The 25,874-nt window shown below is 39.1% G+C and overlaps 4 non-coding genes across 4 annotated transcripts; all 4 read right to left on the bottom strand.

The window, feature by feature from the left end:
• Positions 1-18,751: 18,751 nt before the first annotated feature.
• LOC146628171 (U4 spliceosomal RNA) lies at positions 18,752-18,892 on the bottom strand. The gene has a single exon (XR_014906440.1). It is a non-coding gene; the product is annotated as a U4 spliceosomal RNA (small nuclear RNA).
• A 533-nt stretch (positions 18,893-19,425) lies between these two features.
• Positions 19,426-19,566, bottom strand: LOC146628170 (U4 spliceosomal RNA). The gene has a single exon (XR_014906439.1). It is a non-coding gene; the product is annotated as a U4 spliceosomal RNA (small nuclear RNA).
• Positions 19,567-20,284: 718 nt separating this feature from the next.
• LOC146628169 (U4 spliceosomal RNA) lies at positions 20,285-20,425 on the bottom strand. Its single transcript, XR_014906438.1, has one exon. It is a non-coding gene; the product is annotated as a U4 spliceosomal RNA (small nuclear RNA).
• A 1,902-nt stretch (positions 20,426-22,327) lies between these two features.
• On the bottom strand, positions 22,328-22,468 carry LOC146628168 (U4 spliceosomal RNA). The gene has a single exon (XR_014906441.1). It is a non-coding gene; the product is annotated as a U4 spliceosomal RNA (small nuclear RNA).
• Positions 22,469-25,874: the final 3,406 nt, after the last annotated feature.

The raw sequence follows: 25,874 nt of genomic DNA, 5'->3' as shown, positions 1-25,874 counted from the left end.
GATGTTAAACAGAAGGGGTCCCAAGATGGAACCTTGGGGAACTCCACATGTGATACTTGTCTGCTCAGATGTGAAGTTACCTATTGATACAAAGTATTTCCTGTTTTCTACGTATGTTCTGAACCAGTTTAGTACAGTTCCTGAAAGACCTGTCCAGTTCTCCAGTCGTTTGAGTAATATGTTGTGGTCAACTGTATCAAATGCTGCACTGAGATCCAGTAAAACTAGGACTGACATTTTTCCACTGTCTGTATTCAGACATATGTCATTAAACACTTTGGTCAGAGCGGTTTCAGTGCTGTGGTTCTGTCTAAAACCTGACTGGAAGGCATCGTAGCAATTATTCTGTTTTAAGAAGTAACTGAGCTGTTGAGAAACTGCTTTTTCAATGATCTTACTTAAAAACGGGAGATTTGAGATCGGCCTGTAGTTGTTCATTTGTGTCTTGTCAAGATTGTCCTTTTTCAGTATAGGTTTGATTACAGCAGTTTTTAGTGATTCTGGAAACACACCTGATAATAAAGAAAAGTTGACGATCTGTAACAGGTCTGACTCTAAAGTCTTTGAGACCTTTTTGAAAAAACTTGTTGGCAGGACATCTAAACAGCAGGAGGAGTTGTTCAGTTGACCTAAGATGTCCTCCAGGTCTTTGCTGTTAATAGGTTGAAACTGTTTCATGGTGTTTAAACAGTTTTTTGGTGGACACAGTACATATCCTGGATCTGCTGTTGATGTACCAATTGCTTGTCTAATTTTTTGGATTTTTTCAGTGAAGGAAAGACAGACAAAAAATTATAAATATGAAGCAGTTTTGTTCGTCTGCAGCTGCAGCAAACATCAGGTCCTACAACTGGTACAGCAAATTCCCTGGTAGCAAACAAAAAACTGCCCAAAAACAAAAAATGTTGCAGTCAAAATGAAGCCACAAGTACAAAACAAATGTATAAAGTTTCCCTAAAAAGCTCAAGTCAAAAAGGATAATTGCTCTTGCAGCTCCTGGAAAGTTAAGGTGATCACAAATTACGACATGCTTTTTGGCTGCACTACAGGGAGGCGATGACTGGGTGGTGATGTGTTCTAAATTTAACAGTTAGCAATCTGTCTCTGGAGGAGGCAATTTATTTCACCCAGTGACTTTAACACAGTTGTCACAGCACGGACCATGTTTGACTGAAATCCAGATTGTGAGGAAGCAACTTCCTACACTTTGTCAGACTCTATCTATTATCAATTGTTGCTATTTGGAGGAAGCTTTCAAGCAGGAGCTGCTGAAACAATCACCACAACAGCCAGTCTCCTCAATCTGCGTTTCATTTCGCTGCGGATATTAAAGTCCTGTTTTCTTATCAGTGTACAGTGAGTACTTGGCTGCACTAATACTGATATTTAAAGTGCTCCTTTACAAAAAGAAAGAAAAAACATATCATAAAGATGACAGTTGATCTCAACTGGCTAAATTGCCTTTTCACAATTTTTAGTGAAGATTTATGAGATGTTGACTAATTTCCTCAAAAGCTATTTGCTTTCAGCCCTGTTCACACAAAAGGTTGACTGAGTCCAATCACAGCAGGCCATTGGAAAGAGTGTTCAAACTGAAATCAATTAATTACTTTCCTGCTTATGTCTAATTCTGAGTTTGACATTAGGGCTGAACGATTATGGAAAATAATCTAATTGCGATTTTTTGCCCCAATATTGCGATTGCGATGCGATATGCGATTATTTTTTAAGGTCTTTGTCTTCTGTATTATTAAACAAAGACAAGCAATACATCATATAGTATGGCCAATACTATATTACATTAATTTTAAACTGTTCTTTCCTGGAAGACAGACCTCTGTTATGATGACATGAGGTGATGCATGAATTGATGACTGACATTTTTATTTAACTTCTTCAATCACAACAGTATATTTGAACATACACAATAGTTTATTTTTAGCTTACAAACATCTGAGCATAAAGTGCTGACAAGGAACCCTGGTGTAAACATTAAAATGAAAGTCAGTACAATGTGCAGATTGCAGAAATATACATAAACAAAATCAGTGGCTTTACCACACTCAGTTTTTCGACATCTGTGAACTACTAGACAGTCATTCAATTAAAAAATAATATTAAATAAATAAAACTAATAAATAAAAAATACACACATCTTACTGATCTCTGCAGTCAGTAACATTACACATAAAGTGCAAACATAATAGCAATTGTATAAACACACACACAAACACGCCTTTAAAATTTAAAGGCGTGAAATTGGACGGTCTAGCCTTCTGAATCAGAAGGCTAGTTCTGATTAGCGTCACCGCTGTCTCGGTGGAGTTTAATAAACTCGGCCGTCTGCTTCTTGCTATCTAAAATATAACCAGACACTGGCGTAAATTCTCGACTGTCTCATACTTCTGTTTAATAAGTTTTCTGTTTGACGTTTAGTCAGCTGTGTGAAAACCAAGGAGGAACCCACCCGGGGGATTAATAAAGTTTTATTTTATCTAATCTAATAACTTTAATCTCAGCCAAACCGATTTACTCACGAACAAACAAAACACTGAAAAAAGCCCAACAATAACATTTTTAGGTTGTCTAAGTGACTTATATATTACGTTTAACCCGAGCAGCGAAACTCCGCGGTGATCTGAAAATGATGTGCCGGGAGTTGTGCCGTTCTCGGCCGCATCAGTAACCCTCGAGCTCCCGGCTAGCTGTCGAGCTGGTGGGTAGCAGACGCCTCTGAAAACGTCGAAGCACTTTTGCAAATATGGGATATCTTGATAAACCGAGCAGATATTTGATGTTTACACAACTACTTTCTCGCCTGAAAATATGTTAAAAGTTTATTTTGTGACCCAGAAAGATTAGTATGAGTAATTTTAAAACTTAGTAGCGGCCGCCATTGTTGGAAACTGGAGTTTGGCTGGGCCGCGCTATGAATTCTGGGATATGGTAGTAATTTGGACAGCCTTCGGCGCGTCGCTGTGACGTAATCGGTCTACAAATGCGGCCTCAGGAGGATGCAGCCCATGAATTTGGACATGTCCAGAGTATAATCACAGCCTTTGCGGTTAGAAAATTGCACTTGATCATGTCGCGATATTATCGCAAATGCGATATATCGTTCAGCCCTATTTGACATTTTAACGTAGTCTGAGTTTGCTCACAAAACAAATTATCATCTGTTTCAAATAAAGTTTGGGAATGCCAGGTGACATAGAGCTGGGACATTGTGGTTTGGCAACATCAAATAAAGTTGTCAGTTAACCTTGTTTACACTGAATAAACCCCATCTTTAACCTTTTACATATGTTGCTGTGACAAGTCAAGAAGCTGTCAATCTAGTTGTCAACAATTTGATCAGACTAAAACGGTGTACTGATTTTTGTACTAGGCTATAGATATGCTTTTAAATGAATGTGCAATTTAACGTTGGAGTCTGCTGGGATTAACTTGCTTTTTGAGGCGGCCTGAAGTGGCCTCTAGAGGAACTGCAGTTTTTGTCACACTGGCACAGGCCTCATTTCTAAGCTCTGACTTGGACCTCTCTGCATTGAATCATACTTGTTATTAACCTCTGGCTGTCTTCCACAGCATGTCTTTTATCCTGTCTTATTTCTCTCTTCCCAACCAGTCGCAGCAGATGGCCCCTCCCTGAGCCTGGTTCTGCCGGAGGTTTCTTCCTGTTAAAAGGGAGTTTTTCTTTCCCACTGTTGCCAAAGTGTTTGCTCATATAGGGTCATATGATTGTTGGTTTTTTCTCTGTATGTATTATTGTAGGATTTACCTTACAATATAAAGTGCATTGAAATCACAACTGTTGTTGTGCATTCATCAGAAGTAGTCCTGCACAAAACTAAAGCAGTTCCATTATTTGCACATTTGCAAACATTTTGTCCCTAAAACTAATTTCAAATTGACAATAGCTGTAAAAAGTCTAACAGACATATTTGTTTTTACTAACCTCTGTGTTTTTTATTTTGAAATCCTTCAGAAGTAACATGTTACAACATAATGTTTACATTTTGGTGTTTGTTATGGCTTAAACCTAAGAGACAACTGTACATGTACTACAAAACGCAGTAATTACAGATCTCTAATGCTGATCAGGGAGTTAGGAATGCAAAGGAAAGAAGAGGATTACAGGCTCCCTTTTCAAGGAAAAAATGCATTTCTGCTTATTTTTGTGTTGATTTCATAACTTGGCTTCTTTGATATTAACTTGCTTGTAGTGATTGGAGTGGGGGCTTTTTTTGTTTGTTTGTGTTTTTTTATTTAGCAATGTGGAGCAGAGAGGTTATAGTTCACAGATTACAAAAACTCCAGGCCAGATCAAAAACTAAAACAAGGAGACAGCTGTAAAGTATTCACCTTCATCAACTTTTCCCTGTCAGCTCTTACTTTCTTATTCTGGGCATCCACTGATGACAGCCCTTACTCTGGTGTCTTCTCTTCTCTCCCTCCCTGCATCTCTGTAATCTTTAATTGGTTGTTCATTTGAAGCAGATGCCATTGTAGCCTGCTATTGCTCTGGCCAGCACTAGTTTACCTACCTACTAACAGACTGTTAAGGTTTACTGCATTGACAGTAATGGAAGCAGTTGTCATCATCTCATGTTCAATTACATTCACTCCATCTCTCTGTCCTCTGCTTGTTTAGCCCCTGTCCTTGCACACACACAAACGGTGAAATGATACAGGCATGGAGACACATTGTCTCTCCCAATGAATGAGATTCTCTTAATAACTTTATTCTATACTGAACGCTTTGCATTAACATATATGTACCTTTGTCAATCTGTAATAGTAATAACACATTTCAAAACTGACTTCACTGTATTTTACAGTCATAGGAAAAAGCGAGGTCTGTGTACAACACTGTGAAAAACTTAGAGAACACCATGATTCAGCAGCTTGTAGAACAACCTTTGGCAGCAATTATTTGAAGTAATCGTTCACTGTATGACCCTCAGCTTCTCACATTTTTAATGGTCATTGCAAAATCAGACTTGACAGGAAGGAAGAAATAGCGTAAGGAAAAATGGGAGACAAAATAGGTGAAAAGATAAGTTCTGAATGAATTTTGATCATGAATTTTGATGCTTTACTTCATTGAAGTTTGCAGGCATTCATTTACATACTGCTCTCTTAAGGTCCTGCCACAGTATTCCACTCAGGTTAAGGCTTGGACTGCAACCCTCTGATTATTCAGCCGCTCTGTGGTAGTTTTGCTCCTGTGGGTTAATTGTCCTATTGCATGACCTAAGTTTGGCCAAGCTTTAGCTATTAGTCTTATGATCTCACGTTTGACTGCAAAATAGGTGCCCATGTGCTGCAGCTGCAAAACAACCTCAATCATCAGCCCTCCACCCCTATGCTTGAAAGTTAGTATGAGGTGGTTTTTCTGATTTGCTTTGTTTGGCTTTTGAGAAATATGGTAAACAAGTGCATTATAGCCAAACATTTCCACTTCGATGTCATCCGACCCAAGGACATTGTTCCAGAGGTCCTGCAGTTTGTTCAGATGCAACTTTGCAAACTGAAGCCGAACTGCTATGCTCTTTTTAAAGAGAATATTTAAAATTTATTTCTGGTATTCTAAGCCTTTATTTGACAGGACAGAGTAAATAGGAAAGTACTGAGACAGCAGGGGGGGATGACATACAGGACATGGTCTGGGGCAGACTCAAACCGAGGACCCCTGTGGTAGCCTTTGGGATATGGGTCACCAGCTTAATGAGCTATAATGGTGTCTGTACTGTCGTGAGCTTTAACATTTAACATGCGGAGGCCTGTAGAGTCTGAGATGTAGTTTGTGGCACTTTTTCTGAGCACCGCATGGTGAATCTGCTGGGATGCCCACTCCTGGGGAGCTAGCAACATTGTTTTAACACACACACACACACCTGAATGCTCCAGAACAGTAAACTACTAAAGCTTCTGCTTTTATAGGAATGGTCGTGCCTGCTCTTGATGACTTAGCCTCTTAATTCCTATGGAAGAAGTAAGGTTGTACTTTGACATGAATGCATACTTTCCTTTCTTTTAAAAGCAACACCAGCATGTACTCGCAACAGTTTTTAAGATCGACTCACAAACCCAAGGTAAAAATGTTACTGAACTCATTCTGGAAATGTTGAGTGACATTAGTGTTGAAAATGATTACATTAAGGTTGTTTTGTTCAACAAGATTTCCTCAAAACACATCAGTAATATACAATACAAGCAGAATTATGGCCAGATGGTGTTGTTGATTCACAGTTTGCATCTATTACTGGTCATACTATTACCAACTGCATGGGTTTCATTTGATCCACATTAGTTTTACTCATCGCTAGCATTTGTTACACAAGCTTTCAGAAGTGTTTGTTATGCTCATTACCGTCTGGTAGACAATATTTCTTTTCATGATATAATAATTTTTAATATAAAGACACTGGTAAACAAAGACATTGTCTTAATCAAAATAATCTTAGTGGCAATCTTATTAAGGTTTCTAATAATTTCTCATTGGGGCAAAATAGTCTAGACCCTTTTTTCTCTTGTTTTCTGTCTGGCTTTGGAGTCTATACTGACGTTTGCTTCTTAAAAAGCTAGATCTTGCCTCGAAGATAATGTTTTCCCTTCCATGTTTAGTAGGTGGAATGAGAACCCATCTGACAGGAGATTTGTCATGGATGTTGACCATGCACTGACGCTCCAAAGCTCCCGGGTTTCTGCGTGGGTATTTGTGACCTAACGGGAAACAAAGATCAGCCTGCTCTTTGGGAAATATTCACTGCTCACACAGGAAACAGGTAGAAGTTTGGGGTCCTGCTGGTTCATTGACATTCCTCATAAGTCAACATTTCCTCTTTATGACAGCGCTTGACTTACTGGTATTGACACAGAAGAGCTTTGTACAGCAAATGTCAAAAACGAGTAGTTTCATTGACTTGTCTCCAACCCCCACAGTTCAAGTTGCCGCAAATAACAATGACTCTTTTACTTACAAAAGATCATGACATGCTGAGTCAGTTGGCTGAGTTAAATGGCAAACCTGTTGGAGGCATTCAGTGGAATGTTATTCTCAGCTAATTTTATGGGTGCAAAAACAAGTTTCCATTTGAAGACAGGACCAGTTACTGAACTGTTCAAAATGAGTCCCAATTATATTCTCTGTAAAACACATTTCATTTTGTTTAGCAGGTCATCTTACATATTGTGTAACTGGTCGATCAAGTTTTGTATAGCGTGTGAGACCTGGAGCCACATTCATTAACCATTTTTTTTATGCTAAAAAGCTACTGCCTTACTAAAGAGGCACGATGCCACTTTTACAACTGAAAGGCATGGACAAAAGTGGTTTTGTGGCTAGCCTTAATGCATATATATTTGTAGGACCTTTCCCTTTGAGGGTGCAAATTTTAGGAGAGTATTTAAATTAACGCACAAACTTAATTTGCTAAGGTCTGCAGCACACAATTAACTGGAAATTGTGCTAAATTTAACGATGTGGCTGTGATATACAGACAGAGGAAATTAGCTAGGTAGTCAGGTGCCAACCAACCACATGACGTCATGTGGTTGGTTGGTTAGTTAGCTGTTTGTAAAATACCTACATGTTAGTTTATATTAACTAACTAGTAATAGAATCGATAACTCAGAGAAAAGGACACTAAAACTCAAAATCACTTTAAGGGGATCACATTTGCGCTGCCCCTTGCTGCAACAATGAGGTTTATGTTGATAAACAAGGATATAGTCCACTTTCACTGTCTGTCTCTTTAGCAGTAAATAAATTATATATTCATAAATATAAAATATAGATTAAATCTACTGGGAGAAAAACATGCCAAAATTACTCCACATGGAAATATCAATCTTCTTTTCACAACAGCGGTCCTGCCTGAACTTGTCTTTGTCACATCTAGCAAAGTGATTTCTACTGCACACATTTTGCTTGGCGCAATCACCACTCTTTGCCACAGTAATTTAGAGTATCCTATTCAGACAAGGAAGCCTTTATGTTATTGCTCTAGTCAATCATCTCAGAGTGCAGATAATTAAATGTGACAAAGCTGATGGGGCGCTTAAAAAAAGACAAAAAATAAAGAAAAAACACTCCTCTGTATTTCTGAGCGAAAGGCTTCTGTCTGCCAGTGCATCACACAATCTGGGTATAAAAAAAAGTATGACTACTTTCTCAAAACCAGCTGGACCCTAAGGAGACTCATTTAACTGCCAATAAAGGAGCATAATTGATTCTGACCTCTAAATTTGATTTGTGCGGACGGAGAGATGAATTGCAATTCCAGTGGCTCTAATGACTGTTATGTTTCATGGGGGCAACTGCTACAACATCAGTGGGGAGCGTACTTGCCGTGCTATATTAAACATTTTACTACAATATGAATTATGCATGCTGTTTCAATATTATAGTGATTTAAGTGCCAAGAATAACAGAAATTAAATTTACGGAGAAGAAAAATTATGTATCAAGTGCAGTGCTAGTTATACTAATATCTGTCTTTTAAAAATAATGGCTAAATCCTGCCTATATGAATATTAAAGACCGTATTCTGTTTGCTCCTGTTTGATTATTCTCACTGCAAAAATTAAATGCAATTTACAATTACATATTATTTATATGGTGCCAAATTAGAACGGTCACCTCAAGGCACTTATATTGTACAATCAGAAAACCCCCTATGAGCAAGCAATTAGCGACAGTGGGAAGGAAAAACTCGCTTTTAACAGGAAGAAACCTCTGGCAGAACCAGCATGGGGCTATGTGACAAAGTCGGTGAGAAGACCATTTGTCCATATTCTTAGTTAACATTCTTGTTTTGATTTAACCATATTTCATATGTAGTCTGCAATAGGCAAACATCTACTATCTCTGGTTTGTTTATGTTTTGCACTTTTACAGATTATATAATATAACATGTTGGTTTAAATCAATTCCTACAAGTTTGTTAAGTTAACATGTTATTTATTTCAACTGTTAATTTGTATTGTTTAGAACTTACCTTACCTACCTGACTTCCAGAAACAAAAGGAGGAAATGTAGTTTTACTTCCTGCTTTATACCTTCTGGGTTCATCTGAGGTCACAGGATGAGACCAAGAGCAGAAGGGGAAGAATTCTTGTAATTTAATAAAGTTGATTTTAGAGTGTTTATGGAGAAATAGATTTATTGTTGTACTATGTATTGATTACACCATAGAGTTTGTGTTGCTAGTAAAGAGTGGCAGCAGAGGTTTGAATATAACCATGTTCATCTTACCTACCTGCTGAATGGAATAGTCCAGAGGAGAAATTGTTTGGTTCAGTGGACTATTTAAGCAGAAGAACTCAGGTGTTTGAAGAGAAAGGTTCAGGTCAGTGTAGCTGTGTGCAGTTTGACCTTAATTTCTGTTGATTTAAGTTCAGTTATGTTTATTTGAACAGAGTTAATTTGGAGTTGGGTTTCTTATTTGTTTGTAAATATTGTTTGGGTCACAAAATGGTGAATAAATCGGTTGCTACACTGGACAGCATCAGTCTCCTGCACTTCTTTGACCGCTTAAGTCAAGTCCTACCACAGGCTATCTAACTGGTTGGGGATTAGGGGAGGAAGCGAGACAGAGGTTAATAATAAGTAACGATCGAGTGCAGAGTGGTGTATAAAGACATAGAGAGTGAAAAAGGTGAATGAAGAAGAAACACTCATGAGGAAGTCCCGAGCAGCCTAGACCTACTGCAATGTAACTAAGAGACGATTCAGGGTCACCTGATCCAGCTCAAAACTTTCCTTTTGTCAAAAAGGACACTTTTAAGCCTAATATTAAAAGTAGACAGGGGGTCTGTCTCCAGAATCCAAGCTGGTTCCACAGAAGAGAGGCCTGGAAGATGAAGGCTCTGTCTCCCATTCTACTTTTAAAAATCCTAGGAACCACAAGTAAGCCTGAAATCTGAGAGTGAAGTGCTCTATTAGGGTAATATGATACCATGTGGTCCTTAAGATAAGACGGGGCATCAAGATCTTTTACACAAATTCCATCCTGGATTTAAATCCTGGAAAAACTTCTAAATACTCTTCTAGCCTTTGTTCATAACCTGTTTGCTAAGTGTATTTTGGTTTGTTTGCGTGATAACAGTGTTTATATATTTCCATTAGAAATAACTGAAACTTTTTTTCTTTAATAATTATAGAGTGATTTCAATCTTTCCCAGTATAAAAATGTATATTCATAGAAATGTATATCCATCTAAATGACATAGAAGGGGGAAATCGTAGCATTAAAGAGAAAAACATAACAGAAAAACAACTTTTAATCATATCTTTAATAAATAATAACCCCAGTGTCTTGCATATTTATGCTGTAATAGTGCACATATTTTGAGCTCAAAATGAAAAAGCATAATAAACAAAATGACAAAATTTACATTGAATAGCTATGTTTGTATCTGTTTCTTGTAAAATAAAGCAAGTGCATCCCTGGCTAAGGCACCAATTGTTTTTTAATGACCCAGCCGTCTAAAACAGTCTCCGTGGGCTCAGCAGTGGCAACAATAGCGACCCAATATTTGGCAAGGACAACAATTCTTTCAAACATCTTTCCTTGCTTTGCAAGTTAAATTAGGTTGGCTCGCTTCAATAAGCTTTCTGTATTTTGGTGTGTTTGCAGACATCAGTATGTTTCTTCATCCTATAGTTCCCAAACAGAATACTCACAACTATAAATATCACCAAGGGGTTTTGATCAAAGTCAAGTGGTTCAACTTCTGGGGAGCATGAATGTCTTCCAACATGTTACACCAACCCAAGTTTTTCTGTCTAGACCAAAGTGGCAGACTGACTGATCGGCCAACACAAATATTCCCAACACATTAATGTAACTTCCACTTGCTTCAACAGCTCTGACTTGAGTGAAACTTATTCTCAGTTATGAAGTTTTCACTCTTGCTACTACTCAGATTTTAGCATGTGGAGTTCCAAAAACACATATGGCACTATAATAGTGCAAGCAACACCAGAACCCATTTTTAGTTGGCTATATAACAAGTGGTAAGACAAAGACAGATGAGACACAGCATGCAGAGCGTGACACAGTGGATATAGAAGTTGTCTCTTAATAAATTCCCACCTGATGTCCCAACTTCAAAGTCCTGCACCTTGTTAAAATTTCCCAGCTGAGCCTCGAGAAAAGTAGCTTATATCTTACTTCATACTTTGCTCTCACTCTGCTGAAAAGCCTCTCAGCAGTAACATGAAAGAATACTATCAGAGACAGCACTACAACAGTGGATAAAGATCATATCCCATGGGTTGACCATTTTTATTGATTTTTAAATTTTGTATTTATATTTTACATTTCTTGATATTTATTTTTTTTCCTGGCTATTCAAACGGGTTAAATTAACTACAACTGACTGGATTTCACTGCAGTAAACTGGCGTAAATCTTTCTAAATGAGCTTTTACTGAATCACTGAAACTGGGCCTCTGCTGCTGCGCTGACTTACCTTCCAATAATTCAAACGCATTCATTTCAGGTGACATTTTTCCATTAAGCCACACATGTTGAAAGTAAAATCACAATAATTTTGGATATTAACTATCTTGCAATTATGAACAATAACTTATATAATAAAGGTCCTCGTGAAAGCACCAAGTAGCTTAGCTCTATTAATTAAAACTTAAAACAATAAAACATTCAAATTGGCACGATAAGATCCTATTCTTTGTCTTTATCATTTTTTGTACCCATTTAGACATTTAATGTTGCTCATTTCCTCTGACTAATTGCTTTGACCAGGTTTGGACCTACTCTCCCATTATAATAGGATTTTAAAAGAGCCTTTTTCTAAGGGATTATATGGCTGGCTGGTATAACTCGCTGGCTTCAGTACACGCTCTTCTTAAATTCTGTTTCATTTAAGAAGGTCAGAATACCTTGGAGGGCTGGGTCCATGGGAATAAAATGCTTTTATAACAGACTATACGTTGGGGATTTCAGTTCATCCCCTGGTAAAGCTAGTTCTACAAATTGACTCTGGAAATATTCAGCAGTGGCACGTCTCTAATTTCTTCCATGTTGTGGTATTAAATAAAGATATACATGTATATGATTAATAGTGTAAAACTTATTGAAGTCACACTAGGCTAAACAGAGGATTACATCAAATTGCAACACTGGAAAGGGTGGGTGTAGGGTCAACACTTGGTCACACTGTAATTTTTAATCAAGTGAAAGTTCTTTGTGAAGTTTGCTCATGATTAAAGGGGCTATATAGGGACGCTTGTTAAAATACACACTATCCAAGTTTGGCCTGAGAGCAGGCAATAATCTTGTCAAAGAAATCCAATTAAAAGCACCTGGATCCTGGGGAAACACAGGAGACTGGTACCTTTTGATAAGTTATTTCTGAGAGCCGCAGGCTACTCTAGGCTACAAGGCCTCGGCACCTAATAGTCTGAAGCAGCTATGGTTTCCTTTTTTGACAACCGCTACACTTACGTGTTTATATGAACGTGCAAACATGATGATACTATACACTGACTTCAATAACAATTCCTATACAGCATAAATTTAGAAACTATCTGCCAATGATATTCTGGCTACACAGAAGAAGCCTCATAGCACAACAAGAAACTGAAACGTTCTGTTACGGACATCCTGGTTACATTGCAGTTCCACTGTGTGAATATTCACACATTCAGTCTGCTGTGAAAATTAGAAGGGTTGAACCAGTTTTACACAGGAGAAGAATTAAAGACATGGCATCTGAGAACTGGACCGTGACGAGTTTCTAAAATAGAAACGTCGACAATTAAATTATGTTAGACAAATTTTAAATGGTTTGGTTTTCGTTCAACCTGTGTAATATTATTGCTGATCATTTCTGTTTTCATTTGTAGATATTATGTAAATTTGGATCTCACTAAGCTAACTCGTGAGTTGGACTGTATATTTAACTGAGCCATGATGCACTTCCATGAAGTTGGATAAATTCTTTAGCTTTACCTTTCTTACTAGCTTGTTACATCAATTCTTTCATACTTTTCATACACATACTGTTAATTTCCAGTACAATGTTATTAGGCAGCACGGTGGCACGGTGGTTAGCACTGTTGCCGCACAGCAAGAAGGTCCTGAGTTCAATTCCACCATCAGGCCGGGGTCTTTCTGTGTGGAGTTTGCATGTTCTCCCCGTGTTTGCGTGGGTTCTCTCCGGGTACTCCGGCTTCCTCCCACCGTCCAAAGACATGCAAGACTTGTGGGGATAGGTTAATTGGATAATCCAAATTGCCACTAGGTGTGAATGTGAGTGTGAATGGTTGTCTGTCCTTGTGTGTTAGCCCTGCGACAGACTGGCGACCTGTCCAGGGTGTACCCTGCCTCTCGCCCTATGACAGCTGGGATAGGCTCCAGCGCCCCCCGCGACCCTGAAAAGGATAAGCGGAAGCGAATGGATGGATGTTATTATGCACTGAGGGAATTGTCTTGAGATTGTGTAAGTAATTAAATGGTAAATGGCCTGTATTTGTATAGCGCTTTTTTAGTCCCTAAGGACCCCAAAGGGCTTTACACAACCAGTCATCCACCCATCACACACACATTCACACACTGGTGATGGCAAGCTACATTATAGCCACAGCCACCCTGGGGCACACTGACAGAGGCGAGGCTGCCGGACGCTGGTCAACAACCGAGACTGTCCAAGCCGGGGCAACTGTGGGGTTTGTTTGACAGCACAATTAATATATCCTGTTGCACTAAAGTATTTTTGAATTTTGTTCTGCTGTTAAGCTTGTATTGTAGAAACCATATCATAAAAAACAGTATTAAATAGTGGTATCATTGTAATAACTGCTGCTCATTATATGTAATGTTTACATATGTATATAATATATATATAAGCACATCTATCTGCCCATTTTTGCTAAACAAACTTTGATTAGACATAATGAACTCAAAGGGGGAAAGACACAGGTGTCTTGCTTAAAATAGGGATACATGATAATCAAATCCTAACAATAAACGATCCATCTATTCATCTGTCCATTTATTTTGTGTTTATTTCCAGGTCCAGGTCATGAAGGACAGCCTAAAAAGAAAAGCCCTGACCTCCCTCTCCTCAGCCACATCCTCCAGCTCATCCAGGGTAACACTGAGGCATACCCAGGCCAGCCAAGAGACGCAATCTCTCTAGATTGTCCTTGGTCTGCCGCAGGGCCTCCTCCCAGTGGGACATGCCCAGAACACCTCATCCAGGAAGTCTTCAGGAGGTATCTTAGTGAGATGCCCAAACCATCATAATTCAATGTGGAAGAGTAGCAGGTATCTAAATCTCCATGCAACATTGCAGAGAACTGTCAACCAAGGTAGCCCCGCAACATCGAGAGCCCTAAGGAACTCAGAGCGGATCTCATCCGCCCCATACGCCCTCACCCCAGTGATGGGTGAGTCAGAGTCATCAGACAGAGCTGTCCCTAGACTCTATTTCCTCCCTTTGGAAGGCATGACAGTGGGATTGAGGAGGTACTCAAAACATTCGTTCTTCAACTGACTATATCCTCGGTCAAAGTCATCAGCACTCCACATGCAATATACGCTGTGTGGCTAAAACACCACTCTCCCTTCTTTGTTACTTACGGTTTGCCAGAACTGCTTCCAGGCAAACCAAAAGTCTTGTTACATGACCTCACCTAACTGCTCCCACACCTGAATCTTTGCTTCAGCTACTGCCAGAGCTGCACACCACTCAACCTGCTTGTACCTGTCAGTTGCCTCTTGAGTCCCACGAGTTAACAGAGCTCGATGGGGCTCCTTCAGCTCTTCTCTCTTCAGTCCACCATCCAGTTTAGGGATTACCACCATGACAGACAGCAACCACTTCGTGGATCACTCTTCGTCTGGCTCCTCACCCAGGATCAATTTCCATTTGAAGATCTACGGGACACACAAACCTATCCACCATGGTATGGTGGGAAACAATGAGCTAAAATAAGAATAAAGAGAGCATCTAAAAACAAACAAGAGACAAATGCCAAAACTCAAAACTCAAAACTCTGGGACAAGAATCGTGAAAACAGCACAGTAATTCAGTTTTAACGCTGCACAATTTTTTTTCCTCACGTGTTCCTTCTTCCTCGCATTAACAAACTTCTGTTAACTTTAACTTTGACAAACATCACCACAAGAGGTAAATGTTCTTACGTTTCAAGCGCATTTCTTATTTATGTGCACTGACTGAGAAGAAAATATGCAGTTCACCTTTGAAATCATGATGTTTCTACAGTGTAACAACCATAATTATTACCTTCATCCTCGCTAAAAGGACTAATCGTCAGTTTAATGCTACCGAATATGTTTCATTATGTACTGGCTATGCTATAAAACTAAGATGGAAAACCATTAAGACTGTAACCTCAAATTATCTGCTATTAAATGACTTTTTATAACCATTTACTCCTCATATAACTAAAATGACCTCAAAGTTCACTGGCAGTCAGGTACAAAAATCATTTTGAATGAGTTTAAGTAAAATTTCTGCACATTTGCATCCCCAAAACTATATTTCAGACATTTGTAAATTAAATTCATGGAACATTAACATCATGCTACACCTATTTTGATGAAAGAAAATCCAGCCGTATTTAAAACATTTTAAAAATACAGTTGTTAAAAATAGCTTCTTTATCTCTTTAGAATGGCGTGATTACAAAACACGGATACGATTGTTACAGCTAAAGACTCGTTCAGTTCCAAACACGATGGACTACCCTTCGACACCCTGTCACAATCAAACGAAAGAAGATGGACAAAGAAAGGCAGATAAAAGACCCGAGGAGACCGTTCACCTCTGCCTGAACAATTTTCAACGTAATTGAAATACAATCACAATAGCCGTCTTCCGAGTCAGGGTGTCACATGAGGCAACTAATTGGGGGCAACCCCTTGTACGCCACGCAGCGATTAAGAGGGAAATGGCATTGGAGGATTGTAACAAGTTTAATTGGGTGTGTTGAATAACTTGATAACTTTTGAGGTTTCTGCTCACTCGTGCGATCGCTACATTACTGGTTCTCTTCCAAGAATAGCAGACGTAGCTTCGAGGAAAAAGGGCCCTTACAAAAAGGTGAAGCAACAAGGATGTCCATAATTGGCCACAAATCAAAGCATCTCTATTAGATTTGCACCTGCTTTTTTTTTTTAAACATAGAATAGGCTGTGATGTCTCTGTCTTTGAAGAGAAGCTTGATTTTCCATTTGGAGCACGGAGTTGTAACTGGATTTGTGATAAACAGGATCAAAACAAAAGACCTCATGCAAAGCAGATTGCAAATTGCCCGCTGAACAAAAGATCTAAGGAAAATGATTAAAACAAGTTTTTGTTTACTCTGATCTTGACAAATGTCTTCATTTGCAGTGTGCTTTGTGCAAATTACAGTATCATATAAGTTAAAAGAAAGACATGAAAGCAGAGCAGTTAATTGCACGGTAATATAGAAAAGTAGGTCTGATATTTTAGGAAGCTTTGTCAACTCAATTTATTATGAAACATGTTTTTCCCCCTCCTTGTAAACAGTCTGTGGTATTTAAGCGTACCTGAATTTATGCTACATCTCTATGAGGGGAAATTACCTTCTGTGATGTGATGCCGAGTCTACGCCATTGTCCAACCTGGAAAGTAAAAGCAATTCACAGGGATACAAAAAAGATTCTCACACATTTCCTGAAAGACCCGAGAGATACATTGGAGGTGGGGTGATGGAGAGAAAGACACCGAGAGTGGGGATACGCTGGTTTCCATAGCAATTGTCGGTACTGTCACATGGTTACCTAGGAACTAGTCCTTGTGATGCTGTGCAATTTATTTGTTTATGTTCGGCATGTCTGCAGCTGTCGCTAACATGAAAAACACCCAAAGTCTTCCATTTCATTTCTGACACATACAGAGCTGTTATATGAAATCGGAAAGGTCAGAGTTTGAGAGATTACAATAAATGACAAAAATAAAAATAATAAAATATTATCGGACATTATTCCACTGAGAGAATAAGAGTTAGAAAACACAGGGCCATAACCAGGTCACGAGGAATATTGAGTATGGCACCGGCTGATCAATGCTCGGTGGATGTGTACAACAGACAGTAAAAGCAAACTATTCATGGGTCACACTGAATGCAGATTAAATGCAAAAGCCGACTTGGGTCATTAATGGAAATACGAATCACTCTTCAAAGCCAGAGTATCACCTTTGATGAACAAAACCAAATGTATTACTTATCTGAAAGCGTTCTTTTTTTTTCACCCTCTGGTTAACAGAAATGGAGACGCTACAAGCAGCAAGATTACATAAATCACATTACAACAGATCTGATTAATTAAAGATACAGAAATAAAATGCGGGCTAATCTTATGATTGCTCAGACACAAATCAAAATGAGTCAATGCATTTCATTGTTTTTAATATTGCTGATAATTTAACTGCAGTACTGTGAGTGAAAATGTATTTGCGAACATCTTAAAGCAATTTTTTTTTACGTATTACCAAAGCTGCTGACACAAGTTATAAATCTCAGCCAATGTTGCGTTGATTTAGCAGTGTTAGAAAAATGAATGTATCACAGTTTCATGTACTTACAGTATGAAAGGGGGAAAGAGGGAAGTGCTTTCACGTGACAACAAGGGTGTAATAATGTTTACAGGCTTGACGAGTGGCTTGGAGCTCATCTGCCAAACGAGAACACCGCCTTGATTAAAACCTCCACCCCTGTGATTGACTAAAACCCACCCTTCTTCTAATCAGAGATCACTGCAATCACAAGTCTCTACAGGGTGCTGAAACATGATTACGCAAATGTCACTTTCACTTGAGAAAAAGAATCTCAATTACAAGCAACTACCGAGCACAAGGGACCATGATACGGCAATCACCATCAAATTTGAAAAACTTTTTTTTTTAAAGCATATGTATAAATTCTTCATTTTTCTGCTAAAAAATAGATGACCTTTCGTTTAAAGACTTTAAACATACAAACAAATACAAGTTCTGCTTTAGGCTTTTGTCATCCTCCAGTTCAGCATAACTATATAGTGACCCCTGCTGGTCTGGTAGCTTCACTGCATTGTACACACGGGTGATTAAAAATGCATTAAAAATCCATGTATAAGAATTTACAGTATGTCACTACAAGAGAGCAGAGTTTTGAGTTCTCAATGAATATATCTAAAAGAAAAAGATTTCCAGTGTTAACAGTAAAGACATACAGCAACTGTCAACAAAAACTATCCAGCCATGGTCTGAGTAAACCCCATCACTCAGGTCACTAACGCACACACTCTATTCAGACCATTCAGACTGTTAAGCTGTTGTCTGCAGTCTGTCTGTGTTTAAGTAAGGTAATATAAGTGGCTATATTTTTAAAATAAAACTGACCTTAAAAATGTATCTTTAGCTTTCAAGCTCTGATTGTATTTTACAAGCCAATTAACTTTTTTTAATGTATTTTAAAAGTAAAATTGAGTTAAGAAAAAAAAAGTTTGTTTCAAGCTCTGGTTATACAACCTTACAGTGCAATATTTTCTCTTTTATGACTTCAGTAATATATGAAGGCAAGGGTGAGAATAACACACTGTCCTTTCTTTATAGTACCCTAACGTAGATGGCAACATAGTCTGGAAACTACAATATAGACGCTAATGATACACAACTCAAAAAATTACACTGACCTCATGTAACTCTTTCTAACTAGCAAGATCTCACTTTAAACAGAAGATAAGTCTCCTTAGAGACCGTCAAAAATTGCCATTGCCGACTATATTTCAAGTCGTCAAGGCGGGGTATTGGGTAAAGTTTTCAACTAGCAATAATCGCGCCTCGGATAAACCTCATAGGCTACGATACTGCCACTGCGCAAAGCTGAGGAGCTACTTCGCCGACAGGGTAGTCTCTCTGGGCCCTACACCTTTCTGTTAGGGTTTTAACCGTGGGCGTAGCTTTAACATGCACGATTTATAGAGCTGTAATTAAACGTATATATAGCTATAAGCAATATTAGTTGCACAGAATATCCAAAATAAAAAATATACATAAAAATCCTTGCAAATGACAATGTTTTGATCATGAACAAAACACAAAAAGCGCTCATTGTAATCCAAAACAACATCATCACGTGTGAATGCACGTGATGGCTTGTTATCAATGCGTGTAAAATCACGGGCAAACCGCCTGAGTAACTAAATAGCAACAACAAAAACACGCCAACAAAAATTATAAATACAAGTACTGGAGATAACTTGTAACCGGAAGTGACGTGCCCTGGTACGTCACTTTAGGGCTCCGCATTCACCCAGAAAGTTTTAACCGTGCCATTCTCGAAGTATTCCACACATTTATAGCAACACAACAGTGGTGAATGTGTTTAATTCGAGTTCATTTTTAACAAGAAGACAAGTCTCCTTAGAGACCGTCAAAAATTGCCATTGCCGACTATATTTCAAGTCGTCAAGGCGGGGTATTGGGTAAAGTTTTCAACTAGCAATAATCGCGCCTCGGATAAACCTCATAGGCTACGATACTGCCACTGCGCAAAGCTGAAGATCTAGTCCGCCGACAGGGTAGTCTCTCTGGGCCCTACACCTTTCTGTTAGGGTTTTAACCGTGGGCGTGGCTTTAACATGCACGATTTATAGAGCTGTAATTAGACGCATGTATAGCTATAAACAATATTAGTTGCACAGAATATCCAAAATAAAAAATATACATAAAAATCCTTGCAAATGACAATGTTTTGATCATGAACAAAACACAAAAAGCGCTCATTGTAATCCAAAACAACATCATCACGTGTGAATGCACGTGATGGCTTGTTATCGATGCGTGTAAAATCACGGGCAAACCGCCTGAGTAACTAAATAGCAACAACAAAAATTATAAATACAAGTACTGGAAATAACTTGTAACCGGAAGTGACGTGCCCCGGTGCGTCACTTTAGGGCTCCTGTATTCAGCCAGAAAGTTTTAACCGTGCCATTTCAAAAACTGAGAGGATAGCCAATGATGCAAACTTATACAACACACAGAACATAAGATATTAAGTACGAATTAAAACTGCGATTCACACATTTGCTCAACAAAATATGAATAAATAAGGCATCATACTCTTCGTTATTAAACGCGAACACCGTAGCCCACAATAAAACCATTTTCATACTTTAACTACCAGCTAGCTTCTCGAAGTATTCCACACATTTATAGTAAGAAAACAGTAGTGAATGTGTTTGATTAGAATTCATTTTTAACAAGAAAACTAGTCTCCTTAGAGACCGTCAAAAATTGCCATTGCCGACTATATTTCAAGTCGTCAAGGCGGGGTATTGGGTAAAGTTTTCAACTAGCAATAATCGCGCCTCGGATAAACCTCATAGGCTACGATACTGCCACTGCGCAAAGCTGAAGAACTAGTCCGCCGACAGGGTAGTCTCTCTGGGCCCTACATGTCTCTATCATGGTTGTAGGAGTGGGTGTGGTTTATAATTCAAAAGACTAAAACTGTAGAAATGTAGCCGATATCATTTACCACGAACTCACGCAAATGAACACAAACACACAAACACGAGAAAGCTGGGATTATACTGATGCAAAACACACCGAAGCGTTCCCCTTATCCTAAACAATGAACTGGCGGGGCTGGCAAGGTAGTGTTGAATGTAACTGCGGTTAAATACCCAGGGGGCTTATCAGTGTGAATAAAGTCAAATATAAATATAAATGTTAAAAAAAAAGATGAATTAAGAGAATTTACTTTTAAGCGCAGCGGATATATATATGATAATTAAGCGCTATGGATTTAAAAAAGGAAATGACGTAGTCTACGGTACGTCTATCAATGTGGGCTCGGGAACTGAGCAGTTCTCAAAATCATCACAATAAACCAACAGTATAGCTCGCTAACCTTTCAACATGAGCTAGTTAAAGATTATAAACACTTAATATTAGTGATGGGACGTTCTGTATCGAGGCTTCGGAGCGTGTGTCGAGTAATGGAGGGGGCGTTTCCGCGAAGCGCGTATCGAGGCTTGCTTCATTTATGGGAGGAGCTGAAAATGATGACGTCCGAAGCCTCGCTGCCCGGCTGTACCACGTGACTGGTTCATGAAGTGGTTCGAACTTTGCCGCGAGATATGACAGCGATATAAACCCCTCAGACTTCATTCTAAATGTGGGTGTTTGATGGAGAGTTGCGGTTAGTGAGAGTTTGGAGACCGTTTGGAGGTTTATGAGAGTGAGGAAAGTCAGGAGAGAATGGAGCCAGCTAAGAAGAGGAGGATGTCCTCCCCTGTGTGGGAACATTTTGATCTTATTCCTCCCAACAAGGTATGTAAATTTCTACAGAAGATGTATTTTCATGATACTGATGGTGCAATACAATTTATGTTGAGCTGTCTTGACTTTTGTACAAGGTGAAGTGTTTGCTATGTGCCAGGGAGCTGGGATATGACAACAACAACACCTCATCCATGCTTAGGCACTACAGAGCTTTGCATGAGAATAAGGGGGACACCGATTGTGGAGCAAGACCAGGTGAGCCATCAAATGCAATGATAATATAGGATGCAGTAATGTTACTAAATGATATAACAATATTATACAACTGTTATAAGTTACGTGTGTGATATTTATATTTGTGCTTTATCTTTATTGTCTTTCCTCAGGAGAACAATCTCAAATAGATGAAGACCTGGTCAGCATGGTGATTGAGGACTCCCAGCTATTTAGCATTGTGGAGGACAAAGGATTCAAAAGATTTGTTAAATCATTAAATCCTAGCTATGTTCTCCCCACTAAAAAGGTCATAAAAGCAGTGAAAATTTAGTTTTTACAGAATAAAATGTGAACAGGCAGGACTGAGGCTCAAAGCCTCAGTGTGTAGCTGTCCATACCTCAACGTTACAAAAGCACAACTACTGTCCACACCCCAACCACACCTCACCTCACAGTAAATGATCATTTCCATTTCAAGCATTTCCAAATAATCATTTCCCATACTGCCACTATAAATATACACAGTATACTGCCATCACTACAATATACATGTTTTACACACTCCTTTTGTTGTTGACATTTACAGGCTGTGTGCAAAATGCCACACTCTTCAAATTCATGCCAGCTATTATTTTTACGTCCAGTAGGTGTCCTGCTAGAGCAAATGAAGCTTCATGAAGCTTCGCGTTGGGGTGAACCAATTGGATGAAAAGCTTCAGTGCTTCATGGGGCTTCAACTGCCCATCACTACTTAATATAACTAACTAATTTTCTTTAAACTTCAGAACATTTAAGTTGTACAATAAAAGAAGTCTCCGTAGAGACCGTCAAAAATTGCCATTGCCGACTATATTTCAAGTCGTCAAGGCGGGGTATTGGGTAAAGTTTTCAACTAGCAATAATCGCGCCTCGGATAAACCTCATAGGCTACGATACTGCCACTGCGCAAAGCTAACCTCCACTCAGCACAAGCAGAGGGGCCATTTCGCTGCATGCGATCCTTAGTTATGGTGCTATCGTTCATGTTTTTGTTTTGATAATTTTACGGTCCCTTGATCACAATCACAATCGTTCACTTGTCCACCGCCGATGTTTGCCGAAGTATGCGCCATTGGTTGTTTAAAATTATTTAGAAATTGTTACCAAGCCGCAGTGCATCATGGGACATTCATTCCTCCACTGTCGTTTCAGCCCCGCCCTGTCCTTCATTTAGAGCTTCACGCTGCCCAGAAAATGCTTACACGCAAATAACACACCAAATAGCTGTTTTTTTATTGTTTTTTAAATTAACATTTTACCACGGTTGGCAGCTTCCTTCGATAGTCAACGCTTCAAACGTCCAGTGGGTTCAACAACGTTATTATAAAACACCACCAGATGTCAGTATAGGCACGAATACGCCTGCTTAGGTTTCAGCGAAGGCCTACATTACTGAAAAAATAATACGAATAAATAATAATAAATAATTAAATACACAGGAAGGCCTGCGTGTATCTCCTAATTCCAAAATACATGTAAAATACTGTAGGCTTCAGATGCTATGTCTATTAACTACTGGTTAGTTGAAATCGCATGTAGACCGCAGATTTCAGTTTGTGTTGGCCTGACTGACGCCACCTGACCATCACACGGTTATTTATTACCGTCCAAATACGTTTAACATTATCACGAGGGGATGAACGAGCAAAACAACTAGTGAAAGTGAATGAAGTCTGCAGACATAGATGCTAAACAAAGCTCAACAAAGCTCAAGGCCCACCCTCAAACACACTGAAACTGGTGTTTCTCACCTGCATCCTCCTGCTCGTCGTCTGCCGAAAAATTAAATTTAAAATGGGAGGAGGGAACAAATTTGGCAGTCATTATAGTGTTATATATAAATAAATAAAAACTAAGTCGGGCACTCAAGGTAAAGTAATTTCCTAATTTCCTTTTTCCAATTCCAGTTGAAACGATGCACTCCCTGGTGATCCTCGGTAAAACTAAGTGGAAGGAATGAAAAATGACCAGACCGGAAATTGATTAAACACCTCCCCATCGCCATCACCACCCTTGTGGGTTTTTTTTAAGTAAAGATATGTGAGTGTGTAATGGATTGCCTTTCATATTGCTTTAAACAAATTCCATATTTGCAGAAGGGCCATTAATTTTCCACTGATCCAGAGACTATTTTAGACTGTCATCTCTGGAAGCATGGGGCTTTGAATATTTATATCCCTGAGAAAGTTCTAAATACGTAAACTGCACTGTTGTTAGCAGTGTTAGAGTTCAAAATAAGTACCAACTCAACCTGCCGCTGGTTTAAATCCTTCTTTTAAATTAATGCATGAGTAACAATGATCAAATTATATAATATGTGATACTAACACTCACAAGGGATGCACTGCATTGAGTACTTTTCAGTTTTAATACTTTAAGTCCATTTACGTGACAAAACTAATGCACAAAATTCACTCTACAAAGCACAGGTTTGGGGATAAAGACTTAATTCTTGGGCATATTTGATCATCAGTATAGCTCAAAAGCTTAAGTGCAGAGTTTTAATGAAGCTCCCTTGAGTATGAGTTGAAGAAGCAACACTATTCTTTGTTTCATCAGTTTTGAAACCCTCTCAGTGTCGACCACCGGAAGACAGGGTGCTGAAAATCATGAGGTGTATCTCATGCTGTATGTGTATTTTTCATCAGGTTATTAGCCCCTCATAATGGCGCGTACTTTGCACGCTGTGTGTCTGACGCAGTAATTTCACTGTGTGGATATTAGAGGCCTTTTTCACTTGTTGTGAAGCTTCAGTAGGATAATGCAGGTGCTTTTGGGTGCTCAGCAGATAAGCACTGGCGTGCCAGGTGTTAAAGCTGCCTGGGCTGACACATTAGACAGGGATTTTTTCTACTGCCAGAATGTCAGGCCAATGAGGCTCATAGAGGTAGGCTTGGATCACTGTCAGGGACAGGTAAGTACGCAGATAAGGGGATTACACCATGTTTGTGCCAAGTAATCTCAAATGAATCCTGCCAGCCTCTGTTTCATCCTCACCTGCAAAGCTCAAATTTGTCTTTTCTCATCCCAAGAAATACATTAGACGAACAAAGTTCAATTCACAAGATGATCCTTTTAACCTGGCTTTAAATGAATTTGAGGACACGCCGGGCTATGGTCACTTAACAACTGTGACAGTAATAATCTCTTCTAATTCTCTGAGGCACCTGATTGCTTTTTTTGGTATTAGTATAGTCCCTTTTATCACCAGCTCTGCCCAGTCAAGCAACGTGTGGGTTTTATAATCACCTGGACTGTGTAATAAAATGAGATCTGGCTTGGTGGTCCCTCGCTGCAAGGCTTAAACTTGACCTGTTGAACAAATAGGAGTCTGTGAGAGTAGCTGAAAGTCCCTTTGGGCTGTGGCTCTCCCCCGCTGGTAGGCAGACTGATGAAAATAGAGTGTACCAGATGGCTTAGCTGTTTCCACCGTTCAGCACAGGCTGCTGGGCAGCCCACATAAAAAACATGGCATCCAAAAGGGGCTCAGTGGAAAGCCCATAGCCTTCAACAAGCTGAGAGCTATTTTCCTCCTGAACCACCAATCACAAGGCTCATAAAAGAGGAGGAAAAAAATCGCTGTCACATTCAAGTCATGATCTAATCTGTCTTGCACCATGTAGAGCAGCTTGTAGTATTTTAAGAAACGCTGTTTTGGTTTGAGAAAATGAAAGATTTCCAGTCAAATCCACTCTGTGTATGCACCAAGCGGGCTTATCCAGCTTTTTTCACAAAGTGCAGCTTACTCTTTTTATTCCCACATTTCCAGACGCTGTCAAGGACAAGGCAGCTCTTGGATTCTCTGATCAGAGTCTCAACAGGAAACAGGCAGGACACACATATAAGTGCAACCGGTGGATTTATGCATTTGTTTACTTACAAGAGTACGGCTGGACGTAAAGAGGCCATTGTGTAATCTGGTCTGTGTCACATCAGCCTGGTTAAGGACATTTATTAATGCTAAAACTCCCTCTATTAGCTCTCAGAGTGAGGCCACCTGGACCATACAGGATGAGCTGAGCGAGCTGTGATTAGATTGCGATATGAGCAGAAGGAGAAGGAAAACAATGACATTTTTCTTGGGTAAAATGACAGTTCGGCTGGTCTGAAGGGGCATCTGATAACACAAGACAAATGTTTCTTACTATGCCTTTTAGGTTCTGCAAAGACACCTTCAGCATTGCAGTTTCACTTCCGTAGATCAGTAAGTTTACATGATACACATTAACTGTACATATCTATATATTCAACCACATCAGCCTCCTTTAAATATTGTGTTTTTTTGTCTCTCTGACACACACACATGCAAAATAAAAACAC

This window comes from Diplotaxodon limnothrissa, linkage group LG7 (genome assembly GCF_057381915.1).
Source record: "Diplotaxodon limnothrissa isolate DT_005_m linkage group LG7, D_limnothrissa_male_GT1.1, whole genome shotgun sequence".
Lineage (NCBI taxonomy): Eukaryota > Metazoa > Chordata > Actinopteri > Cichliformes > Cichlidae > Diplotaxodon > Diplotaxodon limnothrissa.
This window is presented reverse-complemented; position numbering and strand designations above follow the sequence as displayed.